The sequence below is a fragment of the Trachypithecus francoisi genome, unplaced genomic scaffold, assembly GCF_009764315.1.
Source record: "Trachypithecus francoisi isolate TF-2019V2 unplaced genomic scaffold, Tfra_2.0 Lachesis_group18, whole genome shotgun sequence".
Taxonomy (NCBI): domain Eukaryota; kingdom Metazoa; phylum Chordata; class Mammalia; order Primates; family Cercopithecidae; genus Trachypithecus; species Trachypithecus francoisi.
This window is the reverse complement of record NW_022681463.1, coordinates 68,164,895-68,180,396: the sequence shown is the minus strand read 5'-3', so window position 1 is coordinate 68,180,396 and position 15,502 is coordinate 68,164,895. Positions and strand designations below refer to the sequence as shown.

The 15,502-nt window shown below is 37.5% G+C and overlaps 1 protein-coding gene across 3 annotated transcripts in view; it reads left to right on the top strand.

Moving 5' to 3' along the window:
- The window catches only part of FNDC3A (fibronectin type III domain containing 3A), a 218,972-nt gene that overhangs the window by 75,720 nt on the left and 127,750 nt on the right, over window positions 1–15,502 (top strand). The window contains exon 2 of one of the 3 annotated variants that reach the window (XM_033176883.1): window positions 3,174–3,339. The exons of the other annotated variants lie outside the window; for them this stretch is intronic. The gene's annotated coding sequence lies outside the window, so the exon portion shown is untranslated. The remainder of the gene's footprint in view (window positions 1–3,173; window positions 3,340–15,502) is intronic. 3 annotated transcript variants of the gene reach the window in all.

Below are 15,502 nucleotides of genomic sequence, written 5' to 3'. Positions count from 1 at the left end.
CCTCAGCTTCTCAAGTAGCTGGGATTACAGGCACCTGCCACCACGCCTGGCTAATTTTTGTATTTTTAGTAGAGACAGGGTTTCACCATGTTGGCCAGGCTGGTCTCAAACTCCTGACCTCAAGTGATCCTCCTACCTCGCCCTCCCAAAGTGCTGGGATTACAGGCATGAACCATCACACCTGGCCTATAGAAACTGTTTGGGAATCATGTATCTCTTAAGGGTATAGTATCCACAATATATAAAGAACTGTTACACAGAAAAAGCCAGTACAATTAAAATTAGGCAAATGACTTGAAAAAACTTTTCTCCAAAGAAGATGGAGTGGCCAGCAAACACAAGAAAAGATGCTCAACGTCATTAGTCATTAGGGAGATGCAGATCAAAACCAAGAGATACATTGTACTCACTAGGATAGATATAATTAAAAAATGGAATAACAAACTGGCAAGAATGTAGAAAAAGTGGAATCCTTATAATTTTTGTTAGGCACATAAAATGGTGCAGCCTCAATGGAAAAATTTGGTGGTTCCTCAAAAAGCTAAACATAAGAAATACCGTATGACTCAATTATTCCACTCCTACGTGTATATTCAAAAGAATTGAAAACAAGTACTGAAATACTTTTATACACGAATGTTTATAGCAGCACTGTTCTAAATAGCCAGACGGTGGAAATAGCCTAAATGTATGTCATCGTTTGAATGGATAAACAAATTGTGGTATATTCATACAATGGAATGTTATTTAGCCATAAAATGGAAATGCTGAGGCCGGGCAGGTGGCTCATGCCTGTAATCCTAGCACTTTGGAAGGCCGAGATGTGCGGGTCACCTGAGGTCAGGAGTTCTAGACTAGCCTGGCCAACATGGTGAAACCCCATCTCCATTAAAAATACAAAAATTAGCCAGGTGTGGTGGCATATGCCAGTGGTCCCCGCTACTCGGGAGGCTGAAGCAAGAGAATTGCTTGAACCCAGGAGGCGGAGGTTGCAGTGAGCCGAGATTGTGCCACTGCACTCCAGCCTGGGTGGCAGAATGAGACTCTGTCTCAAACAGACAAAAAAAAAAAAGTGCTGATGTATGCTACAACTTGGTTGAACCTTGAAAACATTGTGCTGAGTGAAAGAAGCCAGGTCACAAAAGATCACATATTGTATGATTTTGTTTATATTAAACATCCAAAATGGGTAAATACATGGAGATAGAAAGCAGATTGGTGATTACCAGTGGCTCAGAATAGGGCAGAATGTAGAGTGACTGCTTAATAGGCATAGGAATTTCTTTTGAGTAATGAAAATGTTTTGGAAGTATACATGGAGGTGATGATTGCACAACATTGTGAATATATCAAATGCCACTGAAGGTTACACTTTAATATGGTTAATTTTATGTCATATGAATTTCACCTCAATAAAAATGTTAATAGTTAAGAAATTGCTTATAACGTTGATTTTTAAAAGAATCCATCAGTCCATATTGAGACTAAAAAAAATTAAAATTGAAAGAGGGGGCTTGTGTTTGTTTTAGAGATGAGATCTCACTCTGTCACTCAGGCTGGAGTAGAGTGGCGTGGTCATAACTCACCGCAGCCTCAAACTCCTGGACTCAAGTAATCCCCCGTCCTAGCCTCCTAAGTAGCTGAGACTACAGGCTTGCACAACCATGCTTGGCTCTTTCTTTCCTTTCCTTCCTTTCCTTCCTTTCCTTCCTTTCCTTCCTTTCCTTCCTTCCCTCCCTCCCTCCCTCCCTCCCTTCCTCCCTTCCTTCCTTTCTTCCTTTCTTCCTTTCTTTCCTTTCTTTCCTTTCTTTCCTTTCTTTTCCCTCCCCCTCCCTCCCTCCCTCCCTCCCTCCTTCCTTCCTTCTTTCCTTCTTTCCTTCTTTCCTTCTCACAGGGTCTTATTGTGTTGCCCAGACTGGTCTCAAACTCCTGGCCTCAAGTGATCCTCCTGCCTCAGCCTCCCAGTTGGCTGAGATTACAGGCATGAGGTACCACACCCAGCAAAAGACTCTTCTTGGAGAAGAATGCTGACTAATACATGTAAAAAGAATGATGGTTTTTTTTTTTTTTTTTTTTTTTGAGACAGAGTCTCGCTCTGTCACCCAGGCTGGAGTGCAGTGGCCAGATCTCAGCTCACTGCAAGCTCCGCCTCCCGGGTTCACGCCATTCTCCTGCCTCAGCCTCCCGAGTAGCTGGGACTACAGGCGCCGCCACCTCACCTGGCTAGTTTTTTGTATTTTTAGTAGAGACGGGGTTTAACAGTGCTAGTCAGGATGGTCTCGATCTCCTGATCTCGATCCGCCCGTCTTGGCCTCCCAAAGTGCTGGGATTACGGGCTTGAGCCACCGCGCCCGGCCAGAATGATGTTTTAAAATCACCATTTTACAGTCCCCATAGTGATAATTGATTTAGTAATTGCTGAATCCATTGTTTGAAGGATTGCCAGGGACAAGAATATTCACAAAGCCTCAAAGTTATCACCCTGTTGATTATCACTATCAAAGGGAAACTGTGCCTTTCTAATACAGACATCTGAAAGATACTATCTTAACCAAATGGTCAAACTTTACACCACCCAGGTACTCTAAAACCATTTAGCAAACAGAGTGAGAGTGGGCAAATGTGACAACACTTTAATTGGTGAATCTAGGTGAAGGTTACGTGGGTGCTAATTGAACCATTCTTGCATTTTTTCTATAGGTTTAAACATTTTCAAAATAAGTTGGGGTAAAGATGATTTTTGATAGGACCCTTTCCTGTTTAATAGTGTTGCCTGAAGGTTAACAATTGAACTCTTTAGCCTACTAGTTAAGGATCTTTATGATTCATCCCCTGTTTATCTTTCCAATCTTTTTCCATCGTATTTCTCAAACTAGCTTAAATGTTAGCTATGCCACACTAATTCCTGTTACTCAGATTGCTCACATTCTCTTTCACCCTCATGACTTCGTACGCATTATGTGTGCCCTCTCCTTGAAGTTTCCTTTTCCTGTCTTTATGTTGCAAACTTCTGCTTGTCCCTCTGAATTCTGTGTAGTTTATCATCTCCTGCAGGAATCTTCCCTGATCATCCTAGGTTGAGTGGATGCTTATAATGCATTGCTCATATTCCTATTATACCACTTGTTATACTATAAGTTAATTGGCTGAGTACTTGTCTGTTTTCTTCCTAGACTGGGAACTCCTTGATGCCTTGGACTGTGATGTATTTTTCTTCTTTTGGTGTCCACAGTACCTGCAAGAGTGTGTGCCACCCAGTAGCTGTTTAAGAAAAGATTTTTACATAAATGAATACATTTCACCTCCTACTATTTCCCTGGATATTTTAACTTAAAATAGGTCTGTTTGTCTCCGTTTTTACTTAATATCAGTTTTATATATGTCATGTTTGTTTTCTTAGTTTTATTTCTTTTTCTCAACTTTATATAGTGAATGATTTTGTTACAGAAATTATTAGTAATTTATAGAATTCTGCAGCACAACTAGTACATGCTAGGATTTGATCCAGTAAGTATGAACATTTCTTGCTTAACTATCATTGCTAAGTACTGTGGGAGAATACAGTAGATACGAAATTTTGGCAATTTAGACAATGAGCTAATGTTTCCTAACATTAAAGCCAAATCTATAACTCATTTTCTATACAAATAAAACTTCTGGATTTAGCATAGATGTAAATATGTTTTTAAAGGGAAAGAAACTCTAAATATACTAAAAACATTTGGATAAGTTTTTTTTTTTTTTTAAACAATCTTGTAATATAAAGTCCTTTATAGTGTTGACCTAAAAGGAAGAAACTGAGGCAAAATTCATGTAAGTAGGGCTTATTTGGGCCAGAGTTGAGGACTGTAACCCAGGAGCATGGATTCAAGTTGTTCTGAATGTAGACTCCAATTAGCAGCAGTTACAAGTAGGCTTTGAAATGAAAGGAAGCAATCCTAAATTGTTTCCAAGAAATTACATTAATGTAACATAAGCTATTGATTGCCTATACATTATCCTTGTATCACAAATTCCAAGAAAATGAAGATAATGGGTGAGTCAGTTAGTCAAGAACAAAATATCTTTAAACAATTGCCCCTGGGCATGGGTGCATAGGGTGTGACTGAAGTCCCATACTTACGTCTCTCTGGGCCTGATAAATTTTACATGCCTCCCATAACTCAGACTGCTCTGAGCTGTTTTTCTTTTCTCAGCAGCATAAAATGAAACCCAGAAGCTATAAAGGAAAACATATTGATACAATAATTCTTCTACTTAAAAATGTAAAACTCTAGTGTAGCAAAACAAATTTTTTTATTTGAAAAAACTGGAGAAAGCATCTGTGTTACATATTATAGCAAAGGGCTCATTTCATTGGCATACAAAGGACTGTTACAAATCAATGGAAAAAATTCAAACAACCCAGTTGAAAAACAGGTACAGGATATCAATAAATAGTCTGTGGAGGCCAGGCGCGGTGGCTCATACCTGTAATCTCAGCACCTTGGGAGGCCGAGGCAGGCGGATCATGAGGTCAAGAGTTTGAGACCAGCCTCACCAACATGATGAAATTCCGTCTCTACTAAAAATACAAAAATTAGTCAGGCATAGTGGCAGGCGCCTGTAATCCCAGCTACTTGGGAGGCGGAGGCAGGAGAATCGCTTGAACCTGGGAGGTGGAGGTTGCAGTGAGCTGAGATTGTGCCATTGCACTCCAGCCTGGGCGACAGAACAAGACTCCGTCTCAAAAAAAAGTAGTCTGTGGAAAAAAAAAGTCAAGATTGCTGATAAATATAGAAATATTGCCCCCCCCCCAAAAAAGGGGGGTTGTTCACCTAGCAAGCAACAAACAAGTGTCCACAAAAACGCAGGTTTTGACCAATAGAAGTTTTATTACATATCACAAGGAAAGAGATCACTGAGAGTATTTTCCAAAGCAGTGTCTCCCTGAGGGAGAGTGACAGGAAGATTTCATGGGTCAGTGGAGAAGGGAGAGGATACGTCATCACATATAGAGGAGGGGCCCAAGTGGCGCAGACACAGTCATTATGCCGGCACATAGGTTGCATGTAATGGTAATGATGCTATAGCTCTACTCCTGGGGTGGAGACTTTATAGCATGGTGAGGCGGAAAGTTCACTTGGGTTCATCTGTAAGTTGCTGGGGTCTGTCAGTAGCTGATTCCAACTGACTAGATGACCACATAACATACAGGGTTTGGGAAAAAAACAGGTTGCAAGGCAGGAGGCTATAAAGCAAGCTGACTGTTCATGTTTGTTAAATTCCTGTAGTCCCTGGAGACCTTCTGTGTCTGCTTACGATATGTTATAATGAATGAGTAGGTCTGTATACTGCTTTGGAAAGTTGTATGAGTGAAAAATTCATCATACTTTTCAATTCCTGATTCAGTTATCTATCATTGTGTAACAAACCAACTCAAAACTTAGTGCCTCAAATCAACAACCATTTATTTGTTCCATTTCTGCTCTCTGAGCAGAGCTCAACTGAGCAGTCTTTCCACTGGTCTTGCCTAGAGTTACTCACCTACTTAAAGACATACAGAGTCAACAGGAGCTGAAAACCTGCAATGGGCTGGTCAGGCAGCTCTCTCTCCCCATCTTTGTGGGATCTTCAGCAGAGTATCTGAACCCTCTTTACATGGTAGCTCAGGAACCCAGGAGGGAACTTTCCAAGACTCACAGGGCCTAGTATCTAAGTGCTTATGAAAACCAAGTCACATGGCCAAGCCCAGAGTTAGTATTGAGGACTATACAATATGTAATACCAAGAGGTGTGATTCACTGGGGACCACCAGTGTGACCATACTTCCTAATGTATGGTACATACCTGTTTGTCTGTTTATTACCACTCTTCCATCAGAATGTATCATCCAAAAGGGGATGGGTTCTGCTTATCTTGTTCACCTATATCAGCCTAGAACAAGATATACTACATTGTTGGATTTCAGTGAATTTTTGCTGAATATATATGTCTAGTAAGATCTTGTGTTTAAAGAAAATGGTGTGTATTAGGGGAGGCTGGTATTTCTGTGTGCATAGTAAACTTCTGGAAAGATAAACATAATGGTTTTATGATTGAACATGATGGTTTCTGGACTTGAATAAGGGAACAGAGGGTACCTTTTACTCTTATTTCATTTACATTGTGTATTTCCATGACTGTATCCCAGTTTGATAACTTAATACATAGTAAACTATGAGAGTCATTCTTCATTTGTAAAAAATTTATTTTCCTAGACATTTATAAGAAATACTAAAATTAGAGTACAAGGCCAAGCAGCTTATAAAAATGATTTAAAGTTGTCTGGTCAGTATGATAGAGTTCTAAAAACATTCAAGTTTATGCTAAACAAATGTTATTCATTTGCTTATTCTCCTACTCAAAAAATATTTTTTGAGTATATAATAAGTACTATAGTACATTGTTTTGGATATCTCAGTGACAAAATTCTTTGTTCTTTCAGAGTTCTATCAGTTCAATTGGCAGACCTGGTTGGATGAGTAGGAAAATGCCAAATTTTAAATACCTTTGAAAATTCTAAAAAAACTGTATTCCTGTATTCATTTTGGTTATTAAAATAGTCATTTGGAGCCAAGATTTTGAGTCAGAGACAAAGAATAAAATAGTAAGACTTTTTCATTTGTGACTTCTGAACTAAACTCTCAAGGCAATATAGAAAAAAGTAGTTTTAGTACTTCTGAGTCCTCTAGAATAGATCTCTCAACCATATAGTTAATTGCTAGATAACCTAAAGAGTATCTGGCATTTATGGTGCCCAAGAAACACTTATTGAAGAAATATATAGTAGGCTTCACTTACTGCTGCTTACTGTGTATGCCACACTGTGCTATATGTTTTACATGTATAATATCTGTTAATCCTTCAACAGCCCTGTGGCAAAATCATTATAGATCTCCGTTTTCAGACTAGGCGACAAAGACTTAAGTAACATACCCAAAGTTAAAAATAGCTATTAAATGGTGAAGCACATTGAAAGTTGAGATCAGAGGTACTTCAAAGCTTATATTATTATTATTTTTAAACAACATTTTAAAAAAATATATACTTTAAGTTCTGGGATACATGTGCAGAATGTGCAGGTTTGTTACATAGATATACACGTGCCATGGTGATTTGCTGCACCCATCAACTCGTCATCTGCATTAGGTATTTCTCCTAATGCTGTCCCTCTCCTTTCCGCCCACTGCCCTCAAAGCTTATATCATAATGACTGTTGCTTTTTGCCCCTCCACCAAACCCATTCATATGAGAATAGCATTGTTTTACATCTGTATATTCTTGCATGTTTATTCATAAAACAGTCTATTTTTAAATTACCCCAGAGAAGACTTTATGAACAAAAGTGTAGAGGCAGGAAGGAATGTGTGGCTGGAGTAGACTGGCTTATGACAGACATGATGAGATGGGTAAAGAAGTAATAAATTGTAACCTGGAAAGCCAAAGGATTGTACAATGCTGTCAATTGGCTATTCTGCTAAAAGGTCAGATGAGGGAAGAACTGAAAATTTTTAGTTTAAAAAAATAGCTTTTGGGTTATTGTAGATTTTAATTATAATATTTTCTTTATTCTTCAAGGATATGTAAGGATATGTAAGATGTGCCTACATTTATTCTTTAAATATCTCTGATTTGTCTGTCAACTAATAACATTAGAGCAGTGTCTTTTGCATTTCTTAATTCCCTCTCTAATTTCCCTCTTTATCCTTCTCTCTTTGAGCAGATTGTTGGTTTGGCATTCTGCCTGGATAACCTCAGCAACAAGTATTAATAGCTTGGTCAAAATACAGAATTTTGAGGACTCATTGTATCCATAGGGTAAAGTGGATGTAAAGCAAAGATATTTAGGTAGTTTAGCCATGATTTATTTTATTAACCCATTTATGCCTAGTGTATCATTATTGGAACGCTAAGCTTGTGGGAGTTATTTATATCCTACTGCTCAAGGTCATCGCCAAGTTCTGATTTTTCAAAAAGAAACCTTACAACCTCTGGCATAAATGGGTTAATTCAATCATTTCTTCTTGATTTCCTCTGTCCTAATAGTTCTTAATCTACTTTGGGTCTTGGGCCTCTAAAAATCTGATGAAAACAGTGCTCAGAAATTGTAATATCTACAGAAAGTTTTATATACCAATCTGGGTTGTTTACAAACCCTTCCCATCTGTGACCCCCAGGTTAAGAACTCTTGTGCTTTATCTCCATGCTGGTCTCAAGTAACATCCTACAGTAATTCACCACCACTATAAAATTTTATCACTAATTAGAAAAAAGGTGGAAAAGATGGAATGGTTTAAAAATTTTAAGAACCATAGATTTGTTAGAATCATTAAAAATGTGTAGGAAATAAAAGCAAAAGGAGCATCCTTCAGCCTACTTTCAGAATTTTAAGTATGTTTTACAGGCCAAGCATGGTGGCTCTCCTGTAATCCCAGCACTTTGGGAGGCCGAGGTGGGTGGATCGCTTGAGGCCAGGAGTTTGAGACCAGCCTAGGCAACATTGCAAAACCCCATCTTTATTTTAAAAAAAAATAATATACACACACACACAATTTAGCCAGGCGTGGTGGTGCGCACCTGTAGTCCCAGCTACCCTAGAGGCAACGATGGGAGAATAGATTGAGCCTGGGAGGTCAAGGCTGCAGTGAACTGTGATGGCACCATTGTACTCCAGCCTAGGAAACAGAGTGATACACGTCTATAAAAAAAAAAAAAAAAAAAAAAAAAAACAGTTATCAGATCGCAAAGATCAAGAACAAAATAGCAGAAAATCTAAAAACTAGTGATGAATCAACCATTGTAAAATCAACCATTGTAGTGATTCCTCAAAGGGCTGAAAACAGAATTACCTTTTGACCCAGCAATCCCATTACTGGATATATGCTCAAAAGAATATGAATTGTTCTGTTATGTCAGGAAGACGCATGCATGCATCCGTTCGTTTCCACACTATTCACAATAGCCAAGACATGGAATCAACCTAAATGCCTCTCAGTGGCAGACTGGATAAAGAAAATGTGGTACATATACACCATGGAATACTGTGCAGCCATAAAAAGGAATGAGATTGTGTCCTTTGCAGGGTCATGGACGGAGCTGGAGGCCATTATCCTTAGAAAACTAATGCAGGAACAGAAAACAAATACCATACGTTCTCACTTATAAGTAGGAGCTAAATGATGAGAACACATGGACATAAAGAGGGGAACAACAGACACTGAGGCTTACCTGAAGGTGGAGGGTGGGAGGACGAAGAGGAGAAGAAAAAAAATAACTATTGGGTACTAGGTTTAGTACCTGGGTTGCAAAATAATATGTACAACAAACCCCCGTGACATCAGTTTACTTATGTAACAAATCTGTACATGTACCCTGAACCTAAAATAAAAGTTAAAAAAAAAAGTACTGAAAATACTCTACATTGTTAAGCTGATTTAAGTAAAACTCATAATCTTAAATGTAGGTATTATTAAGAAGAGAATGAAATGAGTATTCAACTGAAAAGATTAGAAAAAACAACAAAGTAAGCCTAAGGAGAACAAAGGAAATGATACAAGTTAAAAGTAGAAATTAATATCTTTAAAGGAACCTAGCTAGATGACGGTGGCCTCCTGAGTTAATCCTCTGTGGTACTACCCTGCTTAAGTAAAACTCTTCATTGTCCTTAAAATGGCTCACAAGGCCCTTCGTAAGCTGGTTCCTATCTACTGCTTACTATATTTCTCACCCCTTCCCCTGTGTTCCCCCACCCCCATGCTCCAACCATATAGAACTCCAGAATTTCTTTTGGTTTATTGAACACAGTAAATTTCATGTCATTTCCAGTCCTTGTGCTTTGCACTTATTCTTCTCTAGGTCTTCCCACTCTTCTTGCCTAGCCAGTTCCTAATGAGTCTTCAAGACTCAGCTTAAATTTTACATACTCTAAAAAGGCATTAAACATACAAACATACATACACGTACACACAAGTGCTCAGGTAACAGACTAATTTACATATTCAATCTTCAGTGCTTTGATAGTATTTTACTGCCCCTATTACAGCACTTCTCTCACCAGTCAATATCAAAGAAGCGTTTGACAAGAGAAGTAATAATTGAGGTACACCATCAGAAATCCAAAGTTACACTGCTTAAAATTATTAAAATAAAACATATTTCCAACGATACTTTTGCTAGAGCAGATACTAGTATGAGTGAGATAGGCCAAAATAGTATATTATAAGCAGAAGAAAGTATCCTAAATTTAGCAAATTGTATTGGTTAACTCTCAAGGGAAAAAAATACTTTTGAGTCTTCCAGATAAATTTTAGATACATCAAAGAAATAAATATAAGCAATTAAATTATATAAAAACTAGGAAAAATAGGAACTAGTACTTACCAAACCTTTAGATCAGTGTTGCCTAATAGAAATATAATGCAAGCCACATGAGTAGTGTTGTTTTTTTTAAATTTATTTTTATTTACTTATTTTTTTGAGACAGAGTCTCGCACTGTCACCTGGGCTGGAGTACAATGGCATGATCTCGGCTCATTGCAATCTCCGCCTCCTGGGTTCAAGCAATTCTCCTGCTTCAGCCTCCCGAGTAGCTGGGGTGAAAGGCGCCTGCCACCATGCCCAGCTAATAAGTAGTGTTAAATTTTTTAGTAGCCATATTAAAAAACTAAAAACAGGAAAAATTAATTATAATGTTTTAACCCAGTATGTCCAGAATATTGTTTCAACATGTAATTGATATAAAAATATGAAGTACCAGAGTTTTTTAATACTAAGCCTTAGGGTTTTTAATGTATTTTTAAAGATACATGTGATATTTTGATACATGTATACAATGTCCAATGATCAAATCAGGATAATTGGGATATCTGTCATCTCAAACATCTATCTTTGTTTTGGAAACACGACAATTCTTCTAGCTACTTTTAAATACGTAACAAAGTAGTAACTATAAGTGATTTACTATCAAATACTAGAACGTATTATTTCTATCTAACTGTAATTTTGTACCTATTAACTGATTTCTTCTCAATCTCACACCCACCTTCCCAGCCTCCAGCAACCACGATTCTATTCTCTACGTCCGTTAGTTCCACTTTTTTAGCTCCCACATATGAGTGAGAACATGCGATATTTATGTTTCTATGCCTGGCTTATTTTACTGAACATAATGACCTCAATTTCCATCCGTTTTGCTGCAGATGACAGGATTTCTTTTTTTTCTTTTGTTTTTTTCTTTTTTTTTTGAGACAGGGTCTCACTTTATTGCCCAGGTTGGAGTGCAGTGGTGCTGTCATAGCTCACTACAGTCTTGACTTCCTGAGCTCAAGCATTCTTCCTGCCTCAGCCACCCAAGTAGCTGGAACTACAGGCATGTGCCCCCATGCCGGTTTTTTTTTTTTTTTTTTTTAATTTTTTTGTAGAGGTGAGGTCTCACTCTGTTGCCCAAGCTGGCCTGAGCAGTTTGAACTCCTGAGCTCAACCAGTCTTTCCACCTCAGCCTCCCAAAGTGCTAGGATTACAGGAGTGAGCCACTGTTCCCCAGCTAGGATTTTGTTCTTTTTCATGAGTGAAAAATATTTCATTGTGTGTATATACCACATTTTCTTTATCCATTCATCCATTGATGGACACTTGGGTTGATTCCATATCTTGGCTATTGTGAATAGTGCTGCAGTAAACATGGGAATACAAATATCTCTTTGATATACTGATTTCCTTTCTTTTGGAAATCAAAAGTGGGATTGCTGGGTCATACAGTAGTTCTGTTGTTTGTGTTTTGAGGAACCTCCATACTGTTTTCCATAATGGCTATAATAATTTACATTCCTACCAACATGTAAGAGCATTCTCCTTTCTCTGCATCCTCCCCACATCTGTTATTTTTTGACATTTTTGTAACAGCCATTCTGACTGGGTTAAGATAATATCTCATTTTGGTTTTGATTTGCATTTCCCTGATGATTAGTGATGTTGAGCATTTTTTTCATATACCTGTTGGCCATTTGTATGTCCTCTTTTGAGAAATGTCTACTCAGATCTTTTGCCTATTTTTAAATCTGAATTTATTTTATTTTATTTATTTATTTTTGCTCTTGAGTCATTTGAGAGCCTTACATATTCCGGTTATTAATGCCTTGCCAGATAGAAAGTTTTTTGCAGATATTTTCTCCTATTCTATGGGTTGTCTCTTCGTTTTGTTTCTATTTGTTTTTAAGATGGGGTCTCACTATGTTGCCCAGGCTGGTCTCAAACTCCTGGGGTCAGGTGAGTCCCCTGCCTCAGCTTCCCAAAGTGCTTGCATTATAGGTGTGAGCTACCATGTCCAGCTACCTTGTTGATTGTTTCCTTTTCCTTTGCCGTGCAAAAGCTTTTTAGCTTGACATAATCCCATTTTATTTTTGCTTTTGTTGCCTGTGCTTTTGAAGTCTTCTTTTTTTTTTTTTTTTTTGAGAGGGAGTCTCGCTCTGTCACCCAGGCTGGAGTGCAGTGGCCGGATCTCAGCTCACTGCAAGCTCCGCCTCCCGGGTTTACGCCATTCTCTCGCCTCAGCCTCCCGAGTAGCTGGGACTACAGGCGCCCGCCATCTCGCCCGGCTAATTTTTTGTATTTTTTTAGTAGAGACGGGGTTTCACCGTGTTAGCCAGGATGATCTCGATCTCCTGACCTCGTGATCCACCCGTCTCGGCCTCCCAAAGTGCTGGGATTACAGGCTTGAGCCACCGCGCCCGGCCAGCTTTTGAAGTCTTACACAAAAGAATATTTGCCCAGACCATGGTCCTTTAGTATTTTCCCAGTGTTTTTTCTAGGAGTTTTGTATTTTTAGGTCTTACATTTAAATCTTTAAGCCATTTTGAGCCGATTTTGTATATGTTGAAATACGGGACTCTAGTTTCATTCTTCTGCCTAATAGAAAACCGGTTTTCTGAGCACTATTTACTAAAAAGACTGTTCTTTCCCCACTGTATGTTCTTGATTCCTTTGATGAAAATGAATTGGTTATTGAGTTTCATGTCAAGGCTAAGTGAAAAGATAGAAAAAAGTAAGAGTTAAAAAGTTAAAAAAAAAAGAATGAATTGGCTGTAAGTGCATAGATTTATTTCTGGGTTCTCTGTTCTGTTCTATTGATCTCTATGTCTGTTTTTATTCTAGCACCATGCCGTTTTATAGTTTTGTAGTTTGCCTCATAGAGATCTTTCACTTCTTAGGTTAAATTTATTCCTAGGTTTTTTTTTTTTTTTTTTGTAGCTATTTATAAATTCGGTTGACTTCTTGATTTCTTTTTCATATTGATTGTTGTTCATATGTAGAAACACTACTGAGTTTTAAAAATAATAATTATTATTTAATTGCAGGTGGGGTCTTGCTATATTGCCCAAGCTGGTCTCAATCTCCTGAGTTCAAGCAATCCTCCCACCTCAGCCTCCCAAAGTATTGTGATTACAGGCATAAGCCACCATGCCCAGCCAATACTACTGATTTTTGTGTGTTGATTTTGTGTCCTACACCTTTACTAAATTTATCAGTTCTAAGAGTATTTTGGTGGAGTCTTTAGGTTTTTCTAAGTATAATACGATCATGTTGTCAGCAGACAAGGATAATTTGACTTCTTTTCTTCTTTGGATGCTCTTTATTTCTGTCTCTTGCTTAATTTCTCTGCTAGATGTACTTAGCCTTTGAAATCCAGTGTTTATTTCACACTTAGAGCACATCTCCATACAAACTAGCTACATTTCAGGTGCTTGATAGCCACATGACTCTTGGCTATCATTGGACAGCACAGCTGTAGGTGAAGTTAAATATAGAAGCAGTAGAAGATAACACAAAGGAAAACAATAAATAACATTGGCTACAAGAAAGTAAAAGGGAGAAAACAAAAAGAAAAATATTTGCAACATATTATAATACAATATTATTATGGGTTCATACAAATCATTAAAACCACTTAAAAACCCAAAAGATTTAACAGGCAAGATTACACATGCAGGTAATTTACAAAAGAGCTAGTAACAAACTTAGACATAACAAAGAAGTGTAAATTAAAACAGTAGTACAGGTTCGGCATCCCTAATCTGATGAACCAAAATGCTCCAAAATCGGAAACTTTCTGAGCAGCAACATGATGCCACAAGTGGAGAATTCCACACCCAACCTCACGTGACAGGTCATATGACAGGTTGCAATCAAAACAGAAAAACTTTGTTTTATGCAAAAAATTATTTAAAATATTGTATGAAATTACCTTCATGCTATGTGTATAAGGTATATATGAAACATAAATGATTTTTGTGTTTAGACTTGGGTCTTATCCCCAAAATATCTGATTTTATATATATATGTATACACACACACACACATACACACACACACACATACACACACACACTCCTTAATAAAAAAAAAGTCCAAAATCGGAAACATTTTTGGTGCAAGCATTTTGGGTAAGGGATACTCATATTTTAATATCCTATTTTCATCTATCAAGGCAGCAAAGATTTTAAAACTGTAATTTTCAGGGTTGCAAACAATGTAGTAAAACGGTATTCTCATAGATTATCAGAGGGCATTCGAAGTAGTATTATAAAACCCTTTCTGTTACTTTTTATTTCCATAAGTTTTTGGGGAACAGTGGTGTTTGATTACATGAATAAGTTCTTTAGTGATGATTTCTGAGATTTGGGTGCACCCATCATCTGAGCAGTATATACTGTACCCAAGTTGTAGCCCTTTATGCTTCACACTCCCCTCTGCCCATCCCCAAAGTCCATTGTGTCATTCTTATGCCTTTGCATCGTCATAGCTTAGCTAGCTCCCATTTATGAGTGAGAACACATGATGTTTGGTTTTCCATTCCCGAGTTACCTCGTGAAGTAGTAAAACCCTTTTAAAAGGTAGTTTAGCAACAAACACCAAAATTCTGTGTTTGGGAATCTATCACAAGGAAACAGTAGTAGCTGTAGAGAGGTGAAAACTACATACCAAAACGCTCATTTCAGCATTGTTCACAATAATGGTAAAATTGAAAACTACTTAAATTCCTTAAGTTAGGGGAATGGTTAAGTCGTTTATGGTGTAATCTTTTGATGGAATATTTTCAATAATAACTTCGAAGTCTTTTTTGAATACTATTGAACTTTAAAAAGGATAGAGAATTGAATATCTTATATCCAGAATTTAGGGGGGAATTAATCCTGTGCAGAATAAGACTAATAAGTTTATCAGAATGTTAACAATGTGTATCTTAGGATAGCAGGACTTTAGTCTTTTTTCTCCAGGTTTCTGTTTTTTCTCTGTTTTTCAAATGTTGTAAAATTGGTATGTATTACCTTTATAATAAAAAGAAGACTACTTAAAATGGTGGGATTAATTTAACACCTTCTTGGATATAACTTAAGATGTAATACTAATTCAGATATGATCAGCTCATGCTCTACCTATCATTTTATATTTTATCTTTAGAAAAACATGATACTTAGCAACTGAT